Raw genomic sequence first — 26,247 nt, 5'->3', positions numbered from 1 at the left:
CCAATAACTGTACCAGTAATAGCACAGGTCCAATTAATTGCTAGTGCAAATGCTGTCATTAGAGTTCTGTACTGCAAAAACAGAGATCCGGTTAAGCCCTTTTTATAAGTCAGGTCCTTTAAAGGAATAGCCTTATCCTCTCTGCTCAATCTGCCCACAGCATACTCATTAGTGTCAACTGTGATCGTGATCTCTGATGTGCACACTTGTCTGCTACAGTGAGAAAGACAATAAAATGAGGACACAGCCCCCTGATTCCCAATCTTGTCTCATGAAGCATATGTGAGAATCACTATCCATAGAAATGGCAGGATATACAGTACAAAATACAGGAATGAAATAAAACTCCATTCTTCCTTGTCAACCCACTCTATCTCAATGATGGATTAGGCAAAGGGCTGATCCGTCTAGGAACATTACCTGTATTTACCAGAGTCTTTGGGGAGCGGGGGAGATGGGGGCGGGAGGGAGGGAGGGAGGGAGGGAGATGAAATTCTTCATTGTTGATACATCTATGTCACCAAACTCAATAGTCCAAGGTTCCTTTCCTTGTGACTGACGGGGTGCTCTACTCACTACAGGTATAGCGGCTCCTTCTGGCTGTTCTGAGGAATAGCTCACCAGGTCAACGCCTCTCCCCTCAGTCACAACCCATCCCTCCACTTCCCTCTCTTTGTCTGCAGCCCCTCTCTCACTCCGGGAACTGCTGTGGCCTCTTCGTGACTCAGGTCCTTGGCTAGATCACTATCATGGTTCCCCTTCCGGGAGGAAGTCTCTTCTCCCAAACAGGCTCAGGCAGTCTTCCTATGCATTGCACCACTGTTGCCACTTCCCCACTGGCTGGCTGGGGAACCCAGGCCTGCCCTCTTCTCCAGGTTCCGGCTCAGAGATCCTCCAGTCAGCAGTCAAGGTCTGTTTTACCCCATACCTTGCTGCATTTCTCTGAGCCCTTTCCTAATCTTCTGGCTCTTCCTTCCTTCTTTGGGTCTGCAAGTTTCACTCCCTCCTCCCAGGGAGCAACTACAGCCTACGCAGCTCTACAGCTTCCAAACAGGTCTCCCTCTTCCAGGGAGTGACGACAGCCTTTCCCAGCAGCCTCTTCTGTGACCAGCTTCCTGCTTATATTGGCCCAACCTGCTCCTGCACAGATGAGCTTCTTCAGATTAAGCCTTCTCTTGCCATCTTAATTCCCCGAAGCTTGCCACCTATTAGGCTAATTGGCACCTCTGCTTTTTATAATGAAAGAGGTGCTGGGGCTCAAGCAATTTTTTTTTACTTTCATAACTGTTGCAGCAAGCCTAAAGCTGCCGGGGTATGAACTGCCAAGCCTAGAGGTTCTGGGGCTTAGCTCTGGTCTTATACCTTTCATGGCAAATGTGGGTAGGACGCACCGTCTCAGTGACACTAACATTAACACTAGTAATCGCAAGGTGTGCTTCATAGCTGTGTCATAGATCTGGAGGTAAAGCAATTTCAGGGCAGAAAGTCCAAATAAAAATGTGTGACTCCTTTATTCATAACCTAAAACGTACAGAGCTACAGTGTGCTAGGGCTCATTAACAGGTCTGGCTTACAAATAGCTATAATCAGTGGAAAAGTGGCAACAGGAGGGAAAGAGTCATATCATATGAGTGTGTGTGAGTTAAATATTTTCAGCACCCATTTTAAAGAGCTTCTGTCAAGTACTTTATTTTTAATATTTTAATTTGCTTCTCCTCTGCTTGATTGTAATGTCCTCCTTGAACTTTGCAAATATAATGTGCTTTCCATTTTGATTTTATCTTTTTTCTATTTGGCAAATTATCAAATTCTTATTTTTTCTTTTATCTTGGGTATTTCCTTATTGATGCACCAGCATCATCTATGATGACAGCCCGGCTCTGGAATTAAAGTATGTTAGTTAATTTGTATTGCCTCACTTTGCTCTGCAGCAGGAGCCCAACAAGATATTATAGTATAGGTCCATTACATTATAAACATGATTGTCCAAACCTCTATCATCCAAAAATTCTTCTTGCAATACCTGAAATAAGGTCCTGTCCCAGTGTCTGTTCATTACCATGAAAATTTCCTTGATTGTCCCAATCTCAAGTACCTGAATTAAGTGGAACCAGAGCAATATTCCTTGCTAGGAGATAGACCGCAAGCATGATATGGGGACTATGAAGCCCATTCATAACTAGCATTACAGTCCGTATCGTGATTAAAACACAACCTTGAGTATGAACAGCATAAATATAGTATCATTAGAAACAACCATATACAATCAGGCAAATTCAGAATGCTGAGTTCTTTTAGGTCACTAAAGACACCTGCATTGTAGTAAATGGGACTCCCTGAAGAAAGACTGGCCTTGGATATCCAGGATTAATGGACAACTCCTTTCCAAGGTTATGAAGAGGTGGGGTGATGACGAGGAGTTACTGCTTTCCTCAGAAAGTTCTATCCATCTTCTTTCCTTTATCCCCTCCCACCACAAAAAAGGCATTAGGCTCGAGCAGCCTGTGCCCATATGTATGCACTGACTGCCAAGTCAGTTAAACAATACTGTGCAAATGACTTGATCAAACAATTAGATGCTAGGCAGAGTGAGACTCTCACACCTGTTTAATAAGGGGGTAATCATTTCACCAAAACAGCTGGAGGAGAAAATACACCAGAGGTTCTAATCTACGCAGTATCAGTTAGCATCCAGGTCTGTAGGGAGCCAACGACAAAGAGGAAATAAAATAATAATTAAAAAAATTCTACCTGTGGTGAATTCTAGCCATAACAAAGCTGAGCCCAATATTTAAAGGTACATGTTACAAATACAGGCAAACAAAACTTCCTTCTTAGTAGCGTGAAGACATCTGTGAGGACAATTAATAGAACTAGTAACATCTAAAATGATTTAGAAAATGACAGATAATGTCAGCATGAGTTGCTGTTTTCAGTCCAGCATAAATGAGAGGACAAGAAGGCAGAAATGGCAATGAAAGAAAAACAAACGCCTACCAGATATCAAGGAGCTTTTTAAAAACTATTATTTGGAGAATCATCATCATTAGGGTCCTACCAAATTCACAGTGCATTTTGGTCAATTTCACAGTCATAGGATGATTTCAGATATTTAAATCTGAAATTTCACAGTGTTGTAATTGTAGGGGTCCTGACCCAAAAAGGAGTTGTATGTGCGTGTGTGTGTGTGGAGGGGGGAAGGGAGTTGCAAGGTTATTGTAGGTGGGCTTGCAGTGCTTCTGTCCTTACATCTGCACTGCTGCTGCTGGTGGCGGCGCTGCCTTCAGAGCTGGGCAGCTGGAGAGTGGCAGCAGTTGGCCGGGACCCAAGCTCTGAAGGCAGAGCTGTTGCCAGCAGTAGCACAGAAGGGTGGGATGGTATGGGATTTCCTCCCTTCCTTCTGCACTGCTGTTGGTGGGATGCTGCCTTCAGAACTGGGCACCAGCCAAGGGCTACTGCTCTCTGGCCCCCAGCTCTGAAGACAGTGCAGAAGTAAGGGTGGCAATACCATGACCCCTCTAAAATAATATTGTGACCCCCCCGCAACTCCCTTTTGGGTCAGGACCCCCAATTTGAGAAACTCTGGTCTCCCCCATGAAATTTGTATAGTATGGGGGTGAAAGCACACGCAAGACCAGATTTCATGGGGGGAAAACCAGATTTCATGGTCCGTGACGCATTTTTCATGGCTGTGAATTTGGCCCTAATCATCATGTACTGGTACAAAAGCCTCTACCAGACAAAGCTGTTGTGCTGATACACATGCACTTGTGTCATACAGGGAACTATCCAATTCTGTTCTTAGAAGCAAACAGAGAACTGGGCAAAAATCATGGTCTGATATTTTAAATACCTTCTCCAATGTCTTCTTATCCTTAGCTCACAACAATGAATGGAGTAACAAGTAATATTCTATATTTGCTATATGGGGAATAGGAGTGGTACAAACTGGTCACTGCACGTTCAACAGCACAGGTATGTGCAGCAGCACATAGCCCTAACATGCATGCAAGAGGCCCAGATCTGGAATAGGGGAAGATCCAAGGTGAAATTTTGGCCTCCCTGAAATCAATGGCAAAACTCCAACTCGCTACCCTCAGGCCAAGATTCACCCCTGGGCTCCTGGATTCCTTTGGCCGATGCTGATTCAAGAAAGGATGTGCCAGTGTCATCCCCACCAGTCAACTGATCATTTGCAAGGGAAATTGTTTGTTGTAGATAGGAAGTCTGACGGCTGCAGACCGGACATTATCTCACTGTGTGATACGCTAAGTTATTGAAATCTAGCATGTTGAATCATGATACTGAAGTTATGGAAAAGGTTGAGAGCCTGGTCATCACTGTTACTCCTGGGGGAATTCTGTGCCACTGCACAATGCAGAATTTGCACAGAATTCCATGTTTCCCCTGCAGAATTGGGGCTGCTGGCTGCCTGCCACTAGGGGCTGCTGGACTCTGCAGAGCCCAGTTCACAGTGAGTGGAGTGCCCAGCCCAGTGGGGATAGAGGCTGCATGCTCTGGCTTTGGGCTTGATCCTCATTCTCCCGGGGATGGGAGAGGGCCTGAGACCCAGCTCTGGCATTTGCTTTAACTGATGCAAAGGACAATGGAGATTGCTCTGCACTGGGGACAGCAGACTACAGATTAGGCAGTGCTTTGGATCCAGACTGGATATGGATTTGGATCCAGACAGAGAGTCACCATTGAAACAAAACTAGCATCTTCTAGTAGTAAAGCACTCTACCCAGATGTACAGACACTCTTTTCCCAACCTATGTATTATATATTTTTTAAACATTAGCTTTAATAATTTTTTAAAATCTGAATGAAGGCCTGTGTTTTCTGAATGCCATTGGGTGTCAGCCTGTTTCTGGCTCACTCTGTGATAATGCTGCTCTGCTTTAAATGCTTACTGCACTTAAACCTTTTAATCACTTGTTCATTAAGAACAGGTTTCTAGGACAGCTTGCTGAGATGCAGCATCTCATTTACCTTGGAAGATAAAAACAGCCACTTTAGTTGAACACTCATAATGCTCAGATCCTAACCATGGAATAATAATGAAGGTGGAGTGTATTATTAACTTAATGAGGAGAAACAGTGAGAATTGGCACTCAGGACACAGCCTCACTCTATGTCACTCTACCGGCTGATCACAAAGGCTAAGTGAAGTGAAATGAAATTGATACAGGTTGGAAATTGTATTTCTTTTTTAGCAATTGGATCAAGTAATTCACATTCAAAAAATGATTTCTTGCTGAGTTGTGGGGAGAGAGGGGAAGCCATACACGCTCCACTCACAAGTTCACTTAATCAAAAATTGGATACATAAACAAAGGGGAAAAGTCTTTACCGGTGTATGCTTTTCATTCTCATATGTACTGTATGTATAGGCCAACATTTTTCTAACTTAGCATCTAAGCATCTAAATCCTATTTAGGCACCTAAATAAAAATGACTTACAGACAAATCTTCAGAACTGGCCACTGATCTTAGGCTGGATGTCTTGGGTATCCAAAGCTGATTTTGAGCCACTTGTAGCTTCCAGTGACCTCAGTCACAGTGGTGGAAGCTTAGTGCTTCTGAAATCAGGCCCAAGTTTGACAGCCAAATATCCAGGTGCCCAGAATCAGCAGGCACTTTGGAAAATGTTTGCCCTAATTTTAAGAAAAGCCAAACGCCTGATTCCCACCTATATGAATTTGGTTGCCCAAGTCTGGGCTCCCTGATAATGTGGGAAATAGCATCTATCTATGACAGAAAAAGGGAGAGTTAGATAGCTAAGGACTAGATTGTCCTTAGCCCTAATGCAGCCATTCCCGCAGCATCCTGGGTGGAGGTCACAACATTGGGGCCACCTGCCTCTTTGTTTTGAGTCCTGTGTGAAGCACTGAGGTTGCACAGAGAACAAGTGAGTAGGGGGCAGCAGGGAGGGCATGGACCTGTGACTTCACTCCTGCTGTATGCAGCCGCCCAGAGCTCACTGGGTGCGAGGGAGAAGGTACGCTGGACCTTTGCAAGGGCTGCAGTAAATTGCTTTCTCCTGCACACAAACTGCAGGTAGTTGTATATGGAAAAATCCAATCTCACTGATATGAGGGCACTTGGGAAAAGAAGGGTCTCTTACGTGAGGGTTATACCTTTCAAATGAATACATAAGAAAGGGGCCAGGTAGATACCTGAATACCGAAGGTACAGAGGAAAAATGCAAGCAGTGAAATTGCAGTGAAGCTGTGTGATTCTGCACAGACTGCAGTTCAGGCAGAGTAGATGCAGAAAGATGAACAAGGCGGCCATTACAATAATCAAGCCTGAAAATAACCAAGGGATGCAGCAGCAGTTGTTAAATAAGCATGGATTTTAGAGATATTTAATACATGAAATTGACAGGTCTGCTCAACAGAATAAATATGTGAGTAAAAAGACAAGTCACAGCCAGCAATTACACCCAAACGCTGTAAAACAGGGGTGCAAATGGGATGAGATTAGTTTACTTCAAAATAGAAATTTGAGTACAAGATACAAAAGCTAAAGGGGCAGATGATCAGTTGGTATAAGTCAGCTGCACACATCAGTGAGGTCTCAGGCTGATGCTCAAGCCACTAGCAAGGGCCAGGCCAATTCCTCACCTTTCTCTCGCTGTCCAGGAGAATAAGCGAAGGCGAAGCCAGTTGGTATTAAGGCAGCTGGCGTAGCAGAATGCTCACGATTGCTCTCGCTGAAGACATTAATGAAAAAAATTCTCTGTGACAGAGTGTGGATGAAAAATAAATAGATTTAGACTCATAAGGCAGACATTCATCACCATATTTAAACAATTTTGAGATGCAGTGAAACTGAGACATAACTTGGCACTAGTCCATGGAAAAGAGGCTATAATTGCATAGTAATTAGTTTAGTTTACTCCTCTTTAACATGTCAGGATTAGAATTGTATACTCCATACTTAACTATGAATATAATTATCTATGTCTAGGAATTATCGTCAAGGTATCCTTCCTTTAGACTATTAGTTATCAGAGAACATGAATTCCCCTTAAGCTAATTTTGACATAGGCTTTTGTACTTTAATACATGCCCATGTGGTTGTTTGTTTACTTTGTCGACCTACACAGCATGTAGAAGAACTGACTGGTGAGTGATGGTGGGAGTGAAGTTGTTTCACACAGCTTACTTTCACTCTATCAGGACAATGTTTGCTTTATTATCAAATCACTGGAGCACCCCAGTCATGCTGCCAGAAGACACAAAAGTCACAGATTTTTCTGACGACACTAATGAAGACATGGTTCACTATCAAAATCACATGGAGGCCTCTTCTTCCCCAGGTGCCATCAGAGGCTGCGCTGCTGCTTCAACCAGCCATTGCTAAGTGTCATCATTGGCGAAGATGGTAAAAAGCTCTTTGCGATTTTGCAAGAATCAGACTGTAGCTCTAATTGGAATGGATATTGATTTTTTTTCAAACCATCTTGTGTGGAATTGAATAGGACAGTTCTGATATTTTCCTGGATCATCATCACAGGACTGCCAAGATGCAAGAAGTGATATTTCTTTTTTTCGTGTTCTTTCTCTGGGGGTAGAATGAGAAACACATTTGCGTGGTGCACCTTCACAAATGCTATGCTGTCTGAGAAGTGATACTGTGTTTTACAAGCCTCTATACACAAATGTATCCACCTTTCACCACAAAAAAAGTAAAACCTAATATAACATCATGCCAGACGCTGCCCATTGAAGCATTACGAGATTGTTTTAAAGGGTTTCTTTCCTGACATACTGAATAAATTCTAACCCATTGTAAGCACAGACCATTCAGCATCCTTCTCTTTAAAAGGAACACATGACCCAGGCCTCCAGGAGAACCAGAAAATGGTCAGTCCTTTACAGACCCCCTCTCCCCCATCAAAGATGGTTTTGGACAGGAAGCGGCAGCGTTTGGGACTCAAAAGATCAGAGCCTCAACCTGTGTAATTTGGTGTAACTCCACTGAAGGTAATTGAGAATCTGGCCCGTATATTTTTGTAACATTCATGGTAAACAATAAGTGTTATAAGTATAAAAGAACAAATTAACCTATTACAGTTTTTTAAATACAGTGATGAGTGAAATGGATTGAGAAACGGAAAAAACAACCCAAACCTTTGCTAAAATTTAAACCAAATTAGAAGCAAAAACTTTTTGGAGGCTTTAAACAGCTTAGCCAACCTTCTAAAATCATTTTTGTTTGTTTTTTATTTCCCACACCTCTGCAGTTCTAGAACCAAGAAATCTTATGAAGAATAATTTACCCATGTTATTTGGACATCACTATCATTCTGTGGGTCTAGCATTTTACAGTCTGGCTCCCTGTACACATAGAATAATGAGCATATCTGACCTGAAACTAAAAACACCACTGACCAGCAGAAGAAACTGATGATTTGCACACCCAGCCTGCTACTTTCCTAAATCCATCATTTGGCACCATACAGCTGTATTCCAGACAGCACTTCCAGAACTTACATGATGAATTCTGCATGGGTTGTCCAAGAAAGGTACTAAAAGTAAAACACTTGCTCCATGGTTTATAGATGGAGATTGAGGTACAAGGCTATTTTTTCATGTTCAGCTTCATTTGGAATATGTCAGTCTGTCTATATAGCCAAGTTTTTATAGAGCATATCAGAGGATTGTCTTTTAGGGAGAGACATACAACATACATAAACACACTTTTATTTCAAAAAATTAAGTATTTCATCTACCAAAAAATTCCTAAGGCAATCCTATTTTCTTATTTGACAACCATGTTTTACAACCAGGTTGCCTTGAATCTTCCACCTTGAAAAAGATTTCCCTGTTTTGATAGAGATGAACAAAATTGGGAACCAAATACCCATGTCCTCCCCATGCACAAACCTGGCAGACTGGGATACACTTGGCTCAGATACTGTGGTGACAGATAATCTTATAAGAGGATGGATGGGTGAGTGGACGGGACCAAGGGATAAACCTACCCTTGGTTTTATAAAACCAAAGCCTGATAGAAGAAACCCTGCAAAACCAAAACTGCTACCATTTTTAATTGTTAAATGATTCTGGCAGGGGTAGGAAGGTCAGAATGTAGCTATGAATTTCTACAATCTGTTGTTCTCCACCTGAAGAACATCCATAATCTACCAGGGTGGACATGCGATCGCACAAAATAGCTCAAATTCAGCCCTGATGTAATGAGTCATAACTCCATTGAAATTAATGGCGTTGTTGTCATTTTACACAAAGTGTGGCTTTGGCTCACTGACTTCAATGGAATTTGCATGTGTTTATACCAAGACTAAATCTGGTGCTGTCTGATTATTCACATGAATGATGCAGTGAGATAAGGAGCTCTAGCAATGTTTCTGTAAAAAAGCCTGAGGAAGAGGGGGGAAACACCATTGTAAGTTGCTACAAGAAACATTGCTCCCAGAAAATTAAAACCAAAAACAAACACTGAACACAGCGTATGTCTTTCTACACCTCCAGGGCAATGGGGATTGTGTTTGGTGTGGCAGAGTAAAGAGCTGACAGGTCCATCCTCCTCCCTAGCATGCTTCATTTTTCAGAAAGCTCTTCCATTTGTTAAGCACTCAGAATAAAAGGGTTTCCCCACATTCAGTTTTACACACATTGCTGAACCTTGAAGCGAGTGGAAGAGCCTGCATCTTTACTTGGATATGCACTGTACAGTACCTGTGTCATTAGGCATCATTATCACCAGAATTTGAGCTTGTCAGTACTTGTCATTCTAATTCTTGTCTCAGAGGCGTTCCAGAAATTTATTTGATGCCTAATAGCGCTCTGTCAATTCTAATCTTTGTGATGTAAGTATATCCAAAAATTCTGTACAGTACTTGATGAATTATGTACACACGCTTTATATGGCTCAAAGAAGGGAATCCTCAAGCCAGTATATGAAATCTTCTCTTACATATGCAGAGAGTTTGAACAGAATTTGGCCAAAGTACAGGACTGGGCATAAGAAGACATGAGTTCCAACCTAGGACTTGACTGTGGCTCACATGGGCCTGGAACATCTCTCTGTGCTTCAGTTTCACCCTCTATAATATGGCAATTCTAACACTACTGCCAAGGATTATTGTGTGACTTAATCAGCTAGCGTTTGGGAAACATTCTGAGACCCTGGGATGAAAATTGTCACATAAGTACAAAGTTGGTGTTGTCTCATTATTACTAAATAATTATTAACATAACAGACATTAATTTAACTGTGTGATCCCTTATTATATGTAAAGAGAAGGAGCTTATCAGCTTTCACTATGGTCTGTTCTCCCTAATCTTTAAATACCCCAATCAAAGCCTTTCTAACACAGGCCTGCTTTTGACACCTGTATCAATTGTTCTAATATATTATTAAGAGTGAGACCAAGGAAAAGCACCAGTTATGCCATCATGGTGAACTGTAAATTAAAAGAATTTATCTCCAGCCATTATTCTTTACCCAGCAAAGCCTGTCTGGGAGCTACCAGGGCATGGAACTCAGAACCAGATGCAGCCAATAATGTCAAGCTCATCTGATAATTATTTTTTTCAGGTTATTTCCTGTTTGCTTACAATGTTGGTTTAATGTGGTGTATTTTGCTCTATTTACCATTAGTGGGGGTGGGTTGTTTGTTTTTTATTCAATATTAAACAGATCTTTTCCCCCTGCATTTCCTACAGCAAATCTGGCACCGTAAGGGAACATATGTCATCTGTGGCAGGTCCTTCGAGTTCATCCTAGAAAATTACAGTACAGAAAATTTCCAATAGTCTACACTACAAGACTATTTCAAATCTACTTAACTCGAATTTGTGGAATCGACCTTATGAAGTCGAATTTGTGTATCCACACTAAGGACACTAATTCGACTTTGTGAGTCCACACTAACGGGGCCAGCATCGACTTTGGAAGCGTTGCACTGTGGGAAGCTATCCCACAGTTCCCGCAGACCCCGCTGCCCATTGGAATGCTGGGTAGAGCCCCCAATGCCTGCTGGGGGAAAAAATGTGTCGAGGGTGGTTTTGGGTAACTGTCGTCATTGAACCGTCAATCACGCCCTCCCTCCCTGAAAGCGCCGGCGGGAAATCTGTTCGCGCCCTTCTCTGGTTGGTTACAGCGCGGACGCCACAGCACTGCGAGCATGGAGCCCGCTGCGATCATCGCTGCACTTATGGCCGTTGTCAACTCCTCGCACCTTATCGTCCACCTCTTCCACAGTCAGCTGCTGAGAAATCGGGCGAGGAGGCTCCGTCAGCGCGGTGAGGAGAGTGGCGCAGACCTCTCACAAAGCAGGGTACGCCGCACAGCGGAGATCATGGTGGCACTGGGTCAAGTTCATGGTGTGGAACGGCGATTCTGGGCCCGGGAAACAAGCATGGACTGGTGGGACCGCATAGTGCTGCAGGTCTGGGATTAATCACAGTTGCTGCGAAACTTCAGGATGCGTAAGGGCACTTTCCTTGAACTCTGTGACTTGCTGTCCCCTGCCCTGAAGCGCCAGGACACCCGGATGCGAGCAGCCCTGACTGTGCAGAAGCGAGTGGCCATAGCCCTCTGGAAACTTGCAACGCCAGACAGCTACCGGTCAGTAGCGAACCACTTTGGCGTGGGCAAATCTGCCGTAGGGCTTGCTGTGATTCAAGTAGCCCACGCAATCGTTGAGCAACTGCTCTCAAAGGTAGTGACTCTAGGAAACGTCCAGGTCGTCAAAGATGGCTTCGCCGCGATGGGATTCCCAAACTGCGGTGGGGCTATAGATGGGACTCACATCCCTATCCTGGGACCAGCCCACCAGGCCAGCCAGTACATTAACCGAAAGGGCTACTTTTCTATGGTGCTGCAAGCACTGGTGGACCATAGGGGACGTTTTACCAACATCTACGTCGGGTGGCCGGGCAAGGTTCATGACGCGCGTGTGTTCAGGAACTCTGGTCTGTTTAAACGCCTCCAGACAGGTAGTTTCTTCCCGGACCACAAAATAACGGTTGGGGATGTGCAGATGCCTACAGTGATCCTCGGGGACCCAGCCTACCCGCTAATGCCCTGGCTCATGAAGCCCTATACAGGCGCCTTGGACAGTGAGAAGGAACTCTTCAACTACCGGCTGAGCAAGTGCAGAATGGTGGTGGAGTGTGCTTTCGGACGTCTCAAGGGGAGATGGCGGAGCTTACTCACTCGCTCGGACCTCAGCAAAAAAAATATCCCCTTTGTTATTGCAGCTTGCTGTGTGCTCCACAATCTCTGTGAGAGCAAGGGGGAGACCTTTATGGCGGGATGGGAGGTTGAGGCAAATTGCCTGGCTGCTGATTACGCTCAGCCAGACAGCCGTGCTGATAGAAGATCCCAGCGGGAAGCGCTGTGCATCCGGGAGGCTTTGAAAGCTAGGTTCCTCGGAGAGCAGGGTAACCTATGACTGTCCACTTGATTTACAGAGAAGCTGAACCTGAGCCTGTTTCAGTGACTGTTGACTTCGATCTGCGGTTACATACCCCGTTCTCCAGGTTTCCCCCCTTCCAACACACGTTTTAAAATAAATTTAATGGAACACTGATTATTAACAAAATTTTCTTTCATTATGAATTCCTGTTCTAGGGTTGAAACATGGACGCAGACTGTGGTGGGTACGGTGTGCACTGATGTACAGACCGCTTCTACACTAGAGGAATGACAGGCTCCTGCTCCTACAGCGGTATCTGGGGGGAGGACCGTTGCGGGTGGGTGTGCAGGAAGGGGTGGGTTTGCAGGAAGGGGTGAGGGGTGCCGTCTTTGGGATGGAGTTTGGATGCAAGCTCTGGGCTGGGGGTTGGGCGTAGGAAGGGGTGAGGGGTGTGTGGGAAGGGTGAGTATGTGTCCGTGGATGAGGGCTCTTGCTGGGGCTCAGGGCATCGGAGAGGCTCGTGGCTAGGGTGGAAGGGCATGGTAAGGGCAGCCTGCCTTGCCATTTGTGGATGGCAGGCGCTAGGACCCTGGGGCAGCATACACCTCCCAGACTGACCCTGGTGCCTAGTGACTGCAGTCTGTGTGTGTCCTGCTGTTGATCCTGCCCCCAAGTCTGTACCCTGGTAATGGAGGCTGTCCTATGCAATTAAAAAACCCCTCCCCCCCTTCACACAAAGTCTTCTGACAGGAAAAACGTGACGGAAACAGTGAATAACAACAAACCACTTTTAATACTCAACTACACAGTGGGGGGATGAAACTTGGATTTCGGACTGGGTGATCCAGGAAGGGAAGCACTTCTCAAAATTTATGGCATGAGAGCTGTGTGGTACATGAGCGCTCTGTTGGGGTGCAGTGACAGTTTTCACGGCCCCTAGTGCCCCTCCTTCTTGTTATTTTGGGTGAGGGGGGGACAGGACTTTGTGGCGGGGGATTGCGGTTGCAGATACAGTGCAGGGGGGCTCTCTCTTCCTGCCTGCGGTCCTGCAGAACATCTACAAGGCGCCGGAGCGTGTCCGTTTGCTCCCTCATTAGCCCAAGCAGCGTTTGAGTCACCTGCTGGTCTTCCTGCCGCCACCTGTCCTCCCATTCGATGTGTGAGCGCTGGTGCTGACATAGGGTCTCCCTCCACTGTCTCTGCTCGGCCGCCTCGGCTCTGGAGCAGGCCATCAGTTCCGAGAACATGTCGTCCCTAGTCTTTTTCTTTTGCCGCCTAATCTGTGCCAGCCTCTGTGAGGGGGATGGCGGGGCAGTTCGTGAAAGAGCCGCAGCTGTGTGATGGGAAAAAGGAAGTGATTTCCTTGAAAAGATACATGTTTGTGAACACTGAACACAGTCTACTCAGTTTCTGTGAACAAGACCATACAGGGCACCTAGTCTCACGAGCTCTCAGGACAAGTTCGAGATTTCGGAATATGCTTTCAGTGGCTGCGGTCTTGCACCGGAGATCGGACAAGCGGGGCGGTACAGCTGAATCCGTTTATCAGCCAGGCCTGGTAAGCCCTACACTATAGGCTGCTTAACAGTTAATGGATAGCTGTGCCCTCCCGCAGAAGGCAATCTGGAAAGCATAAAGTCTGACCCTGTTCCAGCCCCTCGCGGCTGTGCCCGGGAAAGATCACTGTATGCTTTTCCTCTGCGGCCTCCAACACGTGGCTGTTAAACAAAGGTCATTGCTATGCAAAGTAAAAGTCAAGCATTCACAATAGTAACAGTACACTAATTGCCCTAATTAGATGCAGCAGTCGCCAAACGACATTACCCTGAGGCGGGTCACTCGGAGAGAGAAAGAGAGGATGCTGCGAGAATCCCTGCACAGACCAAGACCGTATGCTGCCATGCTGGTCGAGGCAATGATTCCGCTGTACGTGAGGATGGCCTGGCGCGGAAGAGTGTGCTTCCACGGAGCACCAAATAAGGCACCTCTCCCCAGGAACCTCCTGCGGAGGCTTTTCGAGCACCTCTATGAGAGCTTCGTGGAAGTGTCCCAAGAGGATTTCTCTTCCATCCCTATATGTGTGGACCTTCTTTTTATATAGTTTTATATGGAAAACTTTTTATATAGTTTTTATATAGTTTTTATTCCTGTTTTTTAAGAAATAAATGTTTCCATGTTTATAACACTTACCGACTGATCCTTCCCCTGATTCTGAGTCCGTGTTAATGGCCGGGGAGGGTTGGTAGGGGATCTCTGTGAGGGTGATGAAGAGATCCTGGCTGTCGGGGAAAGCGGTATTGTAAGCGCTGTCGCCTGCGCCATCCTCCACAAACCCTTCCTCATCTTCCCCATCGGCAAACATCGCCAAGGAACTGCCTGTCGACACTATGCCATCCTCAGAGTCCACGGTCACTGGTGGGGGAGTGGTGGCAGACCCACCTAGAATGGCATGCAGTGCCTCGTAGAAGCGGCATGTCTGGGGCTGGGCTCCGGAGCGTCCGTTTGCCGCTCTGACTTTTTGGTAGCCTTGTCTCAGGTCCTTGATTTTCACGCGGCACTGCGTTGTATCCCGGCTGTATCCTCTGAGTGCCATGGCTTTGGAGACCTTCTCGTAGGTCTTTGCATTCCGTTTGTTGGAGCGCAGCTCCGAAAGCACAGACTCATCGCCCCACACAGCGATCAGATCCAGGACTTCCCGGTCTGTCCATGCTGGGGACCTCTTTCTATTCTGGGATTGCATGGACTCCTCTGCTGGAGAGCTCTGCATCGTTGCAGGTGCTGCTGAGCTCGCCCCGATGTCCAACCAGGAATTGAGATTCAAACTGGCCAGACAGGAAAAGGAATTCAAATTTTCCCGGGTTGTTTCCTGTGTGGCTGGTCAGAGAATCCAAGCTTGGACTGCTGTCCAGAGCGTCAACAGTGTGGTGCACTGTGGGATAGCTCCCGGAGTTACTAAGTTCAATTTGCATCCACACCTAGCCTAATTCGAGATAGCCATGTCAAATTTAGCGCTACTCCCCTCGTCGGGGTGGAGTACCGAATTCGAACTAAAGGGCCCTCTAGGTCGAATTAAACGGCTTCCTGGTGTGGACGGTTGAGCGGTTAATTCGAATTAACGCTGCTAAATTCGATTTAAAGTCCTAGTGTAGACCAGGCCCAAGACAATTGTATGCTGCCTTTCATAACCCAGACTTCAGAGATATTCTTACTGAAGTGGTTTCTGGAATTGGCATTGGGGTTTAAAAGTTTGGACATAAGAAGTACTGGGGATGAATCCTTAGCCCCGTAGCTAACTATGGGCTTGTCTACACTACCTGCCGGATCGGTGGCAAAGCGATCAATCCAGCAGGGTTGATTTAGACGTGATAAATCAACCCCCAAGTGCGCTCCCGTCGACTCCTGTACTCCGCCACGAGAGGTGCAGGTGGAGTCAATGGGGGAGTGGCAGCAGTCAACTCACCGCAGTGAAGACACCGCAGTAAGTACGTTGACTTCAGCTACGTTATTCACTTAGATCGATTACCCCCCTCCCACCCAGTGTAGATCAGGCCTCTGTGTCATGCATGTGGGAAAGAGGCGGAGTGGAGTGCATGGAGGTCTGCCAGTTCAGCATAACTTAGAGCAGCCCTGAGGTTCATTTGGCCAATTACAGACAGATTCTGGCTCTTTTGTGTGCTGCCTGAATGGTATTACAGGAATGCTCCCTTGCTCTCTATATACATAAACAGTGGCACAAAGGGGCTGGAGCACAAAATGTGTTCCTCAGTGCTTTGTGCTAACCTGAATGTACAGTTAATATTTTATTGTCTCCATGTTGTATGTCCTGATTTGTGTTTGAATGAATCGCTTTTGGTGTTTCAGTGTAACGGTTCTCCCTGACATAAGCCTCAGATGGTTTTGTACTAATGACATAGAACAGCAGTCTTCTTTGTACCCTGTTGGGTAACCAAGGGCTGTGCAACAGGGGAATGATGTATTCCTCTCTCATGAAAAAATCCTGTGTCAGGAGCATAACTCAAGCAGTCATGCAGGGTTGGGGGCAGGAGTGGAATCCACTTCTCAGCTTGTGGAGAGACAACAAAATCACTCCTTCTCCAGCCACAGTTGGAATAGTGGCCACAGTACCTGCATTTGCCCCTATCCTCCCCACATGCACATTACATTTCTGATGGTATCCAGGGCCGATATCTGAATGTTTTCCTGCGATATATTTATTTTGCATTGTCAGGTGGGAGGCAGTGCGCAGCTCTGTTTTGTATAGTCTATAATAAGGAGAGCTGGGCAGGAAATGGTTTTTTAGTCCCTGGAAATTCTTTGAGACTTAGAAAAAATTTCCTATCCCAAATCGGGACAGTCAAAATCTTGAAAATTTTCACAAATTGAGAGTCTGAAAAAAATTTCAGTTGGGGTCAATTGAAACATTTCATTTAGATTTCAACCTTTTTATTTTTAACTATAATTTTCTGAAATTTCGAAATGAAAAGTTGTGAACTGAAAAAACAGATTTTTTTCCTTCAAAATTGTCAAAAAATCCTGTTTTGACAATTTTGAAACCTTTACTTTCCAAAAGTTTTGGAAACGAGAAATTTATCAAAATCAACCCTTTCTAGCAAACAGTTTTAATTTCAACAAATCAGCATTTTCCAACAAAAAAATTGAAAAATTCCCAATCAGTTCTACTGACAAGCATGTATTTTTTTAGCTGCCACTATTCCATTAAACTGTGTATTTGCTGACAATATAATTGTTTAGCTGCTGAAAAGTTATTAACCTATGAATAAAAATAAGAAACTGTACACCTATTTCCTAGCCCTGAAATTACAAGGCAGGAGAGAGGATATAACTCCAGGTAACCACTGTAGCACTAGGTTTTCTTGTTTGGTTGTTTTTTTTTATTTAGGGCCAGATTCTCTACCCTTACTCACTTATCAGTTAAATCAATAGGACTACTTATGGAGTAAGATATTTACACCTATTATTTATTCACTACCTGGCACTTTACAGACAAATACATTGGCAGGGCCCTGTTTCAAGGATCCTACAGTCCTACTAAGACTTAACACAGCAAAGGGGGGAGGGTAAGGGGGAAATGAGGATTACAGCAGTGAAAGACTGTGAGATGCTTCTTATTACATATGCATTTAGGGCCAGACCCACATCTGGTGTAAATCAATGTAGTTCCATTGATGTGAGTGGAACTACATCAGTTTATACCAGCAGAAATTTTGGCCCCTTGTTTCTTCCTAATTTACTATATTAAAATGAAAATGTGATTTTACAGTTAAGTGGCTACATACTGGAGACCATTTCTTTCTCCCCCTCTCCAGCAATATCAGTAAACACACAATTCAAAAGACAGTAGGTTAAAGAGAAACTCATGAAAATAAGTAAATGCTTTGTTGTAAATACATTTTCCTTTATACAACAAACAGATAAAAATTTTGCCTAACCTAGAATACTGCAAAACAGACAATTCCCCTGTATAGTATATTTCACACTTACCTGGTCTCGAACAGATTAGCTCAAATTAAATTTTGCAGTTAATATATTTGAGTTTTGAAAGCTCCATTAAGTTTCCCTAAATTCAAATAATTGCTATAAAATATTTTAGGCCAATGTGTGAGTGTAGCAAAAATATTATTGCATTATATCCACTCCTACAGTATAGCTATCAACATGTAATGTACAGAACACCTATGGTATATTTTTTGTCAATGACTGGAATGGACATCTGGCGAGGTCAATATTTATGTACAGTTTGTATGTGAGGGTGTAATCATTAAAATTAAGTTAATACAAACAAAAAGAGGTTTTAATGTTTTAAAAAGCAGGAGGGAGACTGTAAGCATGTGGACTCACTCCTGTGGCGCCTCCTGCTGGTCTCTGTCAGGAATTAGCTCCTCGATACGACGGGTAGTGTAGACATACCCTTAGCTGTCAGACTTAGAGTCATTTACTACCTGATGATGACAGTATAATACCACTACTCAAGTTTGACTATTTTTATTAGTATTTTCTTTATAAGTCTCTAAATGAATTGCAAGATATAATCTACCCCAGGGGTTGGCAACCTCTCAGAAGTGCTGTGCCGAGTCTTCATTTATTCACTCTAATTTAAGGTTTTGCATGTCAGTCATACATTTTAACGTTTTTAGAAGGTCTCTTTCTCTAAGTCTATAATATATAACTAAACTATTGTTGTATGTAAAGTAAATAAGGTTTTAAAAATGTTTAAGAAGCTTCATTTAAAATTAAATTAAAATGCAGAGCCCCCCAGACCGGTGGCCAGGACCCGGGCAGTGTCAGTGCCACTGAAAATCAGCTCGAGTGCCGCCTTCGGCACACGTGCCACAGGTTGCCTACCCCTGATCTACCCTTTGAGCAATAGACCTACACCAACCAAACCACTCAGTGAATTCTTACCCAGTTATAGAACTTGCCTATAACTAAAAATCATAAATGGCCTTGCACACAGTTCTACTAAAGTGCTCTAGTTAAGGAAATGACACTTGAAATCGGATGGGATCCTTAATTATGGAGCCAACTCTGGCCAAAATTCTACAACCTGAGGTAGGCGGCTACTCAGCTGTAGAGCTATTTGTCAAGTAAAGACTCCAATGACCTTCTTGGTAAGTATATCAGGTTTCCTGAGCAAAGCATAACATGGAGATCTCACTCTGTGAAGTTCGCAGGAACTCAGGTCCTTACGTTCCTCGTCCATCATTCCGCGTCATTGCTGTGTCTTTTCAGGACCTTAATTTAAAATCTAAATTAGGTGGCTCGGGAACCCTTGTCCTATTTGATTATGTATTAAACCTTTATTTGAAAACAATTCTTCAACATGTGCCCCTGCAATTTGTGTTTACTATTTTTGATACCACTGCAAGAATGAGGGACGGATGAGGCTTCTTCTGACTCGATCCAAATAAAATGCAAGTGATATTGGTTGCTTGGGGAAAACAAGTGGAAGAGGTGCAAGGATGACAGCAGCCCTTTTGACATCAACCCATTCCAATAGCTGCTTGGGTTTGCAATCTAGGGATCTGGGTTGTTTCCCAGATGCTACAACTAGATGACCAGGTGGCAGCAATGGTCAGAACAGCTCTATCTTTCTTTCCCATTTGCAGGTAGCCTGGAGGTTGTGCCCATTTCTTTTGGATATGGAGATTGCTATTATCCACACACACCTTGTCATCCATGCCATCGTCATGGCTGCAATGTGCTTTGCATAAGGTTATGTCTTAAAATCCACTTGGATTCTGAAGCTGGTGCAGAATTCGGCAGTCCACGTGTTAAGCGGTGTGTCTCGCTGCAAGCACATCACAGCAGTGCTCCATGTTTTGCACTGCCTGCCTATTGGTTTTTTAGTAGCTTTTAAGTTGTGAAGTTTGACCTTATGAGCCCCGAATGCCCTGAGATTGACCTAGCTAAGAGACCACCTCTCTCTCCAGGGCATTCTGCTATAGCTGCGCTCACAGGAGGTGCCAGTCCTGGAGCTGCCCGAGGTATAAAAGTAAAGGGGTATTTTCTATGAGATTCCCTCAACTTTGGAAGTCCCCTCACCATTTGGTCTGAAATCACCTGAATCACCTCTTCTATAGGGTATCCCTCAAAGTCCATTGTTTCTCCTTGTTCGGTGCAAAAGGGGGAGAATTATGAGGCTGGGGAGCAGTGGAATTCTGGTGGGGGAGCTTAAAAGTTTATGATTTCTTTGTGTTGTCAAGTTATTTTGTCTGGGCCGTGATTCAGAGTTGTATAATGGTATATTTTGGAAAAAAAAGTTGTCAAGGGTGCTCAGGACCATGGATGGGGGTGTGTTTTACTTAGAAATGGAAAGAAATACAATTAATACGTAAATAATAAATATTATTTATTTATATTACAGTAGTGCCTAGAGCAGGGGTGGCCAACCTGAGCCCGAGCAGGAGCCAGAATTTACCAATGTACATTGCCAAAGAGCCACAGTAATACGGCAGCAGCCCCACATCAGCTCCCAGCACCTCCTGCCCACCAGCAGCCCCACCAATCAGCCCCTCACCCTCCCTCTCCACACTGCCCAATCTGCTGTTTCATGGCATGCAGGAGGCTGGGGTGGAAGAGGGAGGAGGAGCGAGGACATGGCAGGCTCAGGGGAGGGGGCACAAAGGGGTGGACTGGGGGTAGGGCCTGTGGCAGAGCCAGGGGTTGAGCAGTGAGCATCTCCCCAGCACATTGGAAAGTTGGCACCTGTAGCTCCATCCCTGGAGTCGGTGCCTATACAAGGAGCTGCATATTAACTTCTGAAGAGTCGCATGTGGCTCTGGAGCTACAGGTTGGCCACCCGTGGCCTAGAGGCTCCAGTTCAGATTATGGCCCCATTGTGCTAGGTGCTGCACAAACACAGAGCTAGAAATTGTAGCTTCCAGGTCAAGGACTGTCTTTTTGTCCTGTGTTGGTAAAGCAGCTACCACAATGGGATCCTGATCCATGGTGAGGGCTCCTCAGAGCTACAATAATACAAATAATAACATGAAGAGACAATAGGTAGGAGTAGGAAGCATTATTATCATCCCCACTTAAGAGGTAGAGGCACAGAGAGATTAAGTGACTTGCCCAAGGTCACAGAAGAGTTCTGTGGCAGAGTTAGAAATTGAACCCAGCTTCCAGGGTATCACGCCAGTGCCTTAACCTCAAGACCATCCTTCCTCTCTAATAAATTGTGTTTCTCTTGCAATCACTGATAGCAGAACTTTGAGCCAGCTCCTTCAAACCCTTACTACTGTGAGAATCCTCACTAATGCATACGCCCCACGGGTGGCAGGAAGGACAACTCGCATGAGTAAGAGTTTGTAGAATCAAGCCCTTTGTGTCCTTCAGTTTATCTTATTGGTTCACTGTACCTTATTCTTCAATCTCTCTTAGTCCTACTGGTACAATGTGATCTTCAGGTTGTACTTTATTGTATACAGACTGCTTGTTTACTAAGCCTCCTGCTCTAAATCTAAATAATTGTACCATATTCATCTTCATTTGGCTGCTTTCACTGGCTTTTTCACAAAATACAGCAGGAGCTGACTATACAGTCTCACTTCCCCTCACACACACCTCTTAGCGTAGCCCTAACTCAAGTGACCTCAACAAGCAGCCCATTCTGTCTCATCCATTCTCTCTGTAGATAGACTAATACTTCTTATCTTACATTCTGGGCCTCTGCAGCCTTTATCTGTTATGACTCAACACCTTGGATTATTCTTTTATGAGGGATGGAACAGGCCAATTCTCTCTCGTTGTTGAAATCCACATTCCAAAGAGATCTGCACACAGGAGTATTGTTTGAGCTGAGACCAAATGATTGTAATATGTCCTGTCATAGGGGTTATTTGATTCCTGAATCAATTTTTTATTCTTTATATATAATTAATACCGTTCTGTAAAACATCCTCTCCTGATCTCAGACGAATTGCTCTAGGTGTCTTCTTGGATTGGTCACAAATGTAAAACCAACTATTAGCAATAACTTCATCTTATCTGAGAACCATCTTTCGTGAAGTCTTCTGATGATTGCTAAATAATCACATGACCCTTAACACTGCTGCACCCCCCCAACCCGCCCAGTCTGGGAAGTAAAACTCTGCAGATAAACTTTTGAACACTGGGGCTGCACTGACCAGGGACAGAGACTTTTGGGGTGTTGGACTTTTGGGACTTTGGGTGATTTTTTGGGTTGCTGGACTTACGACCCTGAGGGGAAAAGGATACTGCCAAACTTACTTGGGGGTTTGTGTTATGAATCCTGTTTGTGATGTTTCCCCAACAGAATGCTGCATTGTTTCCCTCCTTTATTAAAAGGATTTTGCTACACTCAGACTCCGTGCCTATGAGAAGAGAAATATTGCCTCTTAGAGTCACCCGCGGGGTGGTATGTAATTGTCCCAGGTCACTGGGGGGCGGGTCTTGAGCCAGTTTTGCATTGCGTTATTGATACGGAACCCCTGGATACTGAACCCAGCCCTTGTTGCTGCCAACTCAGATGGGCAGAAGGGTTACATGAGCAAGAACCAACCAGCTAAGGAGCTAAGAGAGAGCATGCTTGGTGCCACCTCAAAACTCTGGTCCACCCATTCAGTGTCCCATCTCCAGCTATGGCCATCTCTGATGTTTCAGAGGAAGGAGACAAAAAACAAAACAAAACCCAGAATACCTTGGTGGAGGGGAGAAAGTAAAAAAAAATCCCTTCCTGACCACTGCAGGTGGCCAGCTGGAGTCTTGAAGCATGAGATTTTAGGAACATAAAACATAAACTGGAAGTGAGCCCCAAGGGTGCTAAGTCCTGCTCCCCACCATCACAAGTAATTCTGGCATACAATCACACTCATAATTTTTTCCAGCTCTCTCTCAAAACCAATTAATTTGTTTGCTCCCACAACCCCTATTGGGACATTGCTCCAGAGCCTAATTCTTCTAGTGGTTAGAAATCTTCATAAGAACGGCCCTACTGGGTCAGACCAAAGGTCAATCTGCCCTGTATCCTGTCTTCCGACAGTGGACAGTGCCACGTGCCCCAGAGGGAATGAATAGAATAGGTAATCATCAAGTGATCCATTCCCTGTCGTTCATTCCCAGCTTTTGGCAAACAGAGGCTAGGGATACTATCCCTGCCCATCCTGGCTAATAGCCATTGTAATTTCCAGACTGAATTTGTTCATGGCCAGTTTATATCCATTTGTTCTTGTGCAAACATTGTCCTTTAGCATAAATAGCTCTTCCCCTTCCCTTTTTCTAGGCTAAATAAGCCAAGCTCTTTGAGTCTCCTCTCATAAAGTAGGCCCTCCATTTCACAAATCATTCTAGTAGCTCCTCTCAGCATCTGTTCCAGTCTGAATTAATCTTTCTTGAACAAGGGTGACCAGAATTGTACACATTATTCCAAATTAGGTCTTATCAATGCCTTGTATAATGGCATTAATTCTTCTCTCTCTCTACTGGAACTGCCTGGCCTGATACATCTTGGGATCTCATTTTCCCTTTTTCAAAGCCACATCACATTGGTAGCTCATGGTCATCCTGTGATCAACTCACCCCTCCTCTGTTGCTTCCAACTGATGAGCCACCAGCTTGTAGCAGAAATTCTTATTAGACCTTGAGTGCATGATCTTGCACTTTGTACTATTGAATTGCACCCCATTTCTGTCACTCCAGTCTTCAAGTTCCTCCAGATCTTCCTGTATAATGTCTCCAGTCTTCTCTGTATTGACGATGCCTCCCAGCTTAGTGTCATCAGCAGATTTCATTAGCACACACACACACTCTTTTGTGCCAAGGTCATTCATAAAAATATTGAATGAGATTGGTCCCAAGACCAACCCTTGAGGAACTCCACTAGTAACCTCCCTCCAGTCCAGTAGTTCACCTTTCAGCACAACCCATGGCCTTCTCCCCTTTTAGCCAGTTCCTTATCTATCTTACAGCTCTTGTATTGATCCCCATCTTCCCTAATTTAACTAATAATTTCCCATGGGGTACCATGTCAAATGCTTTACCAAACTCCATGAATATAAGATCTACTTCATTTTCTTTATCTAAAAAAATCGGTTATTTTCTTAAAGAAGGAAGTCAGGTGAGTCTGACATGAGCTACCTTTGGAAAACCTATGTTGCATTATATCCCCTTTGCCACTTTGAATTTAATTATTCTTTTCTTCACATTTTGTGAAGAAAACAAGTCTGTAATTGCCCAGATCACTTTCCCCCCTCTTTCTTAAATATAACCAGGGCATTAGCTATTCTCCAGTCATATGGTAATACCCCTGAATACATAGATTATTACAAATCCTTCCTACCAGACTACCAATCTCATGTGCCAATTCTTTCAGTTTTCTGGGATGGAAATTATCCAGTCCACCTGACTTGGGTGCATTAAGCCTTTTACGTTTTTCTACCACCTTAGATGTAATAATTTCCATTTCTGTGCACTCGTTTCCATCAGCTGTTCTGCCTTCAGACCCATGTTTCATGTAGTGCAGGGGTAGATGGAATCTATTTTGAGATTCCTTGCTATGTCTCAGAAGAATTTTATTTTATTTTAACCAAAGGTTCTCATTTCCCTTATACCAGTCAGTTGCCATTACATGGCAAGAGGCAAAGTCTGTATCCTGTATTGCAAACCTCCCTCACACTCCAAGGTCTTAAAATAATAATAAATAATAATTATGCTTTGCACTTCTGTAATACTTTTTAAACATTAATGCATTTAGCCTCATAACTGTTTGTGAGGCAAGTAAGTATTATAATTCCCATTTTACAGATAAATAAACTCAGGCAAAGAGGGATTCAAGCTAAGATTTTTAAAAGTGACTGGTGATTTTGGTATCCAACTTGAGACACTTTAAAGGGACCGCATTTTCAGAAAGTACTGAGCATCTGCCCTCTGAAAATCAGGCCCCTTTTCATATGTCTCAAATTTGTCATGACTTTTCAATACGGGCAGAAAGTTCAGTCCCTTGGTGAGTACAGATAATTCAGCTCCAGATAAACGGATGTTGTTGGGGAGTCATGTAGTGTCATGTAGTTATGTGGTGTGAGTCCTTGTGCCAGGGCTTTTCCTGGAGGTGGTGTTGGTTCCACTCTTTGGTTTTGTGTTGGATGGCTGTCATCAGGTTTTTATGATAGTTGGTTTAAGTTTCTTGCATGATCTCCAGGTAGGTTTCCTGATTTTTTCCTTCTTTTCCAGGTGTTTATTAGGCAGTGACCTATGTCTACACCTGGCAGAAAATTCATCAAATCCCAACAGCGCCATTTACTCTAATGTCAACATTGGCTTCAGTGTCACCAATTTGAAAGCACTACCTTAGCGTGTGGTGACATTCTTTGCTAGGCAGTGCCCTGTGCTTTTTACACATAAAGCAGATTAGCCGAATTCAAGGGCCACATATAGTCCAACACTGACATTTTTCCATAGGCGAAAACTAACTGCACCTATTGTGTTCACTATGTTGTCATAACTCTTGGTGAGGTCCTGTATAATTTGCTTTTTCATTTAATCTTTAGTTTACAAAAGTTTCTTTAAAAACTAGGGAAATTCAGACCGAACAATTTTGTTTAACATTAAGTAAGGTTGCTCTGTTCTAACTTAATAACATTGTCCTCAAACGTTGAAAAGCTAGAAAATAAACAGTTATGGTCAACAGCTTCTGTTTCTCTACCTACAATATACAACATGTTAACTCTTAACTATTACTTTCCTTCTTCCATGGCACATTAACAGCAAAGGCTTCATCAACGACCACGCTGCCTTAAATCCAACATATATTTTTGGATTTCTTAGAAAACATAGAAGACCTATTCACATATGTCAGTATTAAGGCTGCACAGTAGTCTATGAAGCCTTGGGTGTTAACAATGGGTTGTGGTAGGAGGATCCCATTGTAGATAGAGGGAAGGAAGAGAAAAAAATAAAAGCTCAGTGTCACTACACCTGCACACAATGCAGTATTTCAATATCATAGCAACATAACGGATAACGCCATTACAGTTTATCATGTAAATAAACTGCACCACTATCTTTGTAATCAGTGCAGACCACCTATTGTGCCAATAAAAGTCAGCATATTTAAAAATCATTTAAAAAGATATGCTGCCTATTACACTCAAAAGAAATCCATATAAATAAGAATGAGCCTTGAGTGGATCTTGAGACTGGAGCAGTAAAGGATGGAACACATGACCAATAAATTCTGGGGCAATATTGGGACTTTCTTCAGTTGTGCTCTCAGTGAAAATGGGAGATAATTAAAAGCCACAGGGGGGGAAACAATTAGAGAGGGAACAAAATTACCAAAATACTGTACAGTTTCCTATATAAATTCACCAGTT

General features: G+C 43.9%; 1 long non-coding RNA gene across 3 annotated transcripts in view; it reads right to left on the bottom strand.

Moving 5' to 3' along the window:
- Positions 1-7,049: 7,049 nt before the first annotated feature.
- LOC120398450 overlaps positions 7,050-26,247 on the bottom strand; it is a 37,886-nt gene continuing 18,688 nt past the window's right edge. For all 3 annotated transcript variants that reach the window (XR_005594422.1, XR_005594423.1, XR_005594424.1), the window contains exon 4: positions 7,050-7,572. This is a non-coding gene — a long non-coding RNA (uncharacterized LOC120398450). The remainder of the gene's footprint in view (positions 7,573-26,247) is intronic.

Source organism: Mauremys reevesii, linkage group 2 (genome assembly GCF_016161935.1).
Source record: "Mauremys reevesii isolate NIE-2019 linkage group 2, ASM1616193v1, whole genome shotgun sequence".
NCBI classification, from domain to species: domain Eukaryota; kingdom Metazoa; phylum Chordata; order Testudines; family Geoemydidae; genus Mauremys; species Mauremys reevesii.
The sequence above is the reverse complement of the archived record's forward strand: the minus strand, read 5'-3'. Positions and strand labels throughout refer to the sequence as shown.